Here is a 4948-nt window from a genome sequence, read left to right as displayed (position 1 = left end):
AACTATTTGCCCTTTTCTTATCATCTGGGACCTCTCCTGATCACCATGAGTTCAAAGTTGATGACCAGTGGCTCTACAATAACATCAGCCAAATCCCTCAGTACCCTTGAGTGCATTCCATCTGGCCCAATGGACTTGCACACATCCAGCTTTTCTAAATAATCCCTAACCTGTTCTTTCACCACTGAAGCCTACTCACCTCCTCTCCAAACTGTGCTGCCTGGTGCAGTAGTCTGGGAGTTGACTTTGTCTGTGAAGATGGAGGCAAAAAAGGCATTGAATACTTCAGCCTTTTCTGCATCCTCTGTCACAAGGTTGCCTCCCCCATTCAGTAAGGGACCCACACTTCCCCTGATCCTCCTCTTGCTACCAACTTACTTGTAGAAACCCTTCTTGTTACCCTTCACATCCATTGCTAGCTGCAACTCCCATTGTGCTTTGGCTTTCCTGGCTTCATCCCTTCATGCCCAAGCAAAGCTCTTATATTCTTCCCTAATTATTTGTCTAAGTTTCCACTTATAAACTTCCTTTATGTGATTTAGTTTACTGAAGAGTTCCCAGATAAGCCAAGCTGGTCTTCTGCCACACTTGCTAGTCTTCCTGCACATCGTGACGGTTTGTTCCTGCACTCTCAGTAAGACTTTGTTAAAGTACATCCAGCTCTCCTGGACTCCTCTCCCCCTCAGACTGGCTTCCCAGGGGATCCTGCCCATGAGTTCCCCGAGCAAGTCAAAGTCTGCTTTTCTGAAGTCCAGGGTCTTTACTCTTCTCCTCTCCATCCTTCCTTTCCTCAGGATCCTGAACAAAATCATCTTGTGGTCACTGCTGCCCAAGTCGCCATCCACTGTTCTTTTGCCACTCTTGGCTGTTCACCTCCTCCCCAAACTGTGCTACCAGGTGCAGTAGTCTGAGAGCTGACACCTGTGAAGACCGAGGTGAAGAAGGCATTGAGCACTTCAGCCTTTTCTGCATCCTCTGTTTCAAGGTTGTCGCCCCCATTCAGTAAGGGACCCACACTTCCCCTGATCCCCTCTTGCTACTGACATCTTTGTAGAAACCCTTCTTTGTTACCCTTCACATCCCTTGCTAGCTACAACTCTAATTGTGCCTTGATCTTCCTGACTTCATCCTTGCATGCCTGAGCGATGTTCTTATACTCCTCCCTAATTGTTTGTCCAATTTTCCACTTCTTATACACTTCCTTTATGAATCCTTAAGTGATTTAGTTTACTGATGAATTCCTTGCAAAGCCAAGCTGGTCTTCTGCCATACTTGCTAATCTTCCTGTGCATCAGGATGGTGTGTTCCTGAATTCTCAGTAAGGTTTCTTTAAAGTACAGCCAGCTCTCCTGGACTCCTCTCCCTCTCAGACTGGCTTCCCAGGGGATCCTGCCCATGAGTTCGCTAAGTGAGTCAAAGTATGCTTTTCTGAAGCCCAGGGTCCTTATTCTGCTGCTCTCCATCCTTCCTTTCCTCAGGATCCTAAACTCAATCATCTTTTGGTCACTGCTGCCCAAGTTTCCATCCACTGCTACAGGCTTGTCTGACATACGGCCTGCGGACCGCCATGCGGCCCGCCAAGGCATTTTCTGTGGCCCACAGTACTGTGACGGAAAATGAAAGTAAACACGGTTTACTTTTGTTCCCACCCCTTGTCACTCCCCCAGCCCCTCAGCAGTTTCCTAATGGCTGCTGAAGGGCTGGGGAAGGGACAAGGTTCCCACATGCACCACGTCAGCTTGACGTTGCTGACGCAGTGTGTGTGGGAAGAGGAGTGTCAGGGAAATATCTTAAAGCTGGTGCTGCCATTACAGGGAGTTGAAAATGTCAAGCGCAGACAGGCCTCCAGCAAGTGCCCCCTGAACAACCTGCTAGCTGTCAATCACAGGTGACCTACTTTCTGGCCCTGCGCAGGCTCTGTGGCCTCGTAGCTCTCACTCTTGCACAGGCTTAGTCAGAGTTTCTGTGAGGTAATCAGTCTGGAACCTTCCTCCTAAGCAGTTACCTGATTGGCTAAGGGGGAACTATAAAGGGTCCTGAGCCCTTACCTGGGGGGGATCTGTTCAACTGAGGACAGAGGCTGGTTCTCAGGAACTGTCCCTCAGTTAGGCTCTGCGGCCTATCAGTCTCCTCCTATTGTGATTTTCTGATTCGTTCTGCGCTTATCTTATTGATCCTTTGGCTCTCGATCTAACTGGCACCGGCTATGACTACGACTTTGATACTGATTAACGGACTCTCAGACTGAACTTACCTTGATTCCACAGCTTCCGACCTCGGCCTTCATCCTCGACCATCCATCCGTCCCATCGTACCTGGCATTCGACTTCGGCACTGCTCCTCATCAACCTCAACCTCAATCATCCCTTTTGGACTGGCATCACATCTCATTTCATTGTTCGCCACGTTACAGTTTTGTTTGTTTGTTTTTCCCCATTTATGAGCTGTTGACCAGTCCTGGGACTATTGAGTTGGGCAGCCGTACCTAGCCTCCGGGCTAGAAAGCAAGGGCTTGGCTCAAGAACCCCGTGGACCAACAGACCCCTTTGTTGTCTGTCTGTTTATTTGTTCTGTAACTGAAGAACATCAGTACCTACACCTCAAAGCATAAGTGGAATAAATCACCCTTGTTTAAGAAACCACACACCTCTGTGCCACTCAGAACTCCGCCGCCGCTAATCCCACCTGTTCCGTGTCCAATTGCCACCACCCGGCCGCCCCACCGTGACCAATACCATGAGCGTGGCTCGCCAGCTCCAGGTTATTGACAAGGAGTAGCCATGTGCCGCTCGGGACAGAATGAGCCCAGCCGGAGCAGCAGGGGCTCAGCTGCATTTTCCCCCTACCTGCGCTGGTCAGTCCCGAGTGGCACACGGCTCCACCACCGCTTCTGCTGGTTGGTGCCAACCCGGCCAGGCTCCTCCCATCCCCAGTAGCACATGGGAATCCGGCTTCAGCTACTTGCTGCTCTGGATGGGACAGACCTGCCCGGGTCAGCACCAGCCAGCAGAAGCAGCAGCGGAGCTGTGTGCCGCTCGGGACTTACTGGCACAGGTAGGGGGAAAGTGCAGGTGAGCCCCTTCTGCTCCAGCTGGGTTCATCCTAAGGTTCATTTCATGTTTGTAAAATGCTTGGAGAGCCCCACATAGATGCACTGCATAGAAATGCAATATATATTTTGACTTATTTGGTTGGCACCTTGGGCTGAGATTTTCAAAGCTGAGTCAAAATGCCAACTTCCATTAAAATGAATGGAATTTAGAGGGCTCCAAATCTTTTATGACAACTTTGTAACATGCCTATCTACCCCTTTTTGCAAATCTCAGCCATCGTTTGGAAGCTCAGCCAAAGAACATAAGAGCTTCTGAACATAAGAGCATAAAAAGTGCCATGCTTGGTCAGCCCCATGGTCCATCTAGCTCAGTATCCTGTCCCAAACAGTAGCAGAGGTGGATGCTATAGAGGGAGAGTTTTGAACTGGTTAGACCCATTTCATTGTCACTTCCTGCAACTTCATTGGTGTCAAAGGTCACGTGACATCACTTTCTGATGTGATACCACTTTCTGTGAGGTCTTTGAATATGGCTCGCCGACCCACTGGGTAATAAAAAGTTGGTGATCCGGCCCCACATTCAAAAACGATGGACACCCCTGCACTATTACAGTCCCCACCAATTCATCCCTGTTCATGTGCAGCAGGTCAAGAAGAGCATAGCCCCTAGTTGGCCTCTCCAGCACTTGCACCAGGAAGTTGTCCCCAACACTCTCCAAAAACTTCCTGGATTGCCTGAGCATTGCTCTATTGTCCTCCTGGCAGATGTCAGGGTGATTGAAGTCTCCCATGAAAACCAAGGCCTGTGATTTGGAACTTCCACTAGCTTTTTGAAGAAAGCCTCATTCATCCTTTCAGAGATTCATAGATGCTGGGGTCAGAAGGGTCCTCAACAGATCCTTGAGTCCAACCCCCTGACTAGGTAGGAAAGAGTGCTGGGGTCAGATGACCCCAGCCAGATGCCTATCCAGCTTTCTTTTAAAGACCCCCAGGGTAGGGGAGAGCACCATCTCCTTTGGCAGCCATTCCAAATTTTGGCCACCCTTACCATGAAGAAGTAAGTAACTTTGGCCACCCTTACCTTGTTGCTCCCTCCTCTGACCCTAACCCAGAGACTGTCAATAGGCCTTTCTCCAGTTTCATACTGGAGCTCTGAGCAATCATATGGCTCTTGTCCCTTGCCTGTCCTTCCTGAACAGTTTGTACCCATCCATGACAGTGCTCCAGTCATGTGAGCTATCCCACCAAGTCTCTGTTATTCCAATCACATCACAGTTCCTGGACTGTGCAAGGACTTCCAGCTCTTCCTGCTTGTTTCCCAGGCTCCATGCATTTGTGTACAGGCATCTGAGGTAATTAGTTGATTGTCCTGATTTCTCAGGAAGTATGAGAGCACCTCCCCTATCACCCTTTCCTGCTTGTTCTTTCTCCAGGTCTCCTGCTCCCACACTTACCTGAAGGCTTTGGTTTCCATCCCCCAGTGAACCTAATTTAAAGCCCTCCTCACTAGGTTAACAAGCCTGCCTGTGAAGATGCTCCTCCTTCTCTTCATCAGGTGGATCCCATCTCTTCCCAGCAATCTTTCTTCTTGGAACAACATCCCATGGTTGAAGAAGCCAAAGCCCTGCTGGAAACACCACCTGTGCAGCCAGGTTTTGATCTTCAGGACGCATCTGCCCCTGCCTGGGCCCTTTCCCTTAGTTTCATAGTTTTATAGCTGGTAGGGTCAGAAGGGGCCTGAGCGGATCATCAAGTCTGATCCCCTGCCATGGGCAGGAAAGTAAGCTGGGGTCAAACAAACCCAGTACGGTGATTATCTAGCCTCCTTTTGAAGGGTAGGAGCAAGCACCACTTCCTTGGAAGTTGGTTCTAGATCCTAGCCACCCTGACTGTGAA

This window comes from Gavialis gangeticus, unplaced genomic scaffold, assembly GCF_001723915.1.
Source record: "Gavialis gangeticus isolate Ggan-Ray unplaced genomic scaffold, GavGan_comp1, whole genome shotgun sequence".
Taxonomy (NCBI): Eukaryota; Metazoa; Chordata; order Crocodylia; family Gavialidae; genus Gavialis; species Gavialis gangeticus.
Note: the sequence above shows the minus strand (reverse complement) of the source record.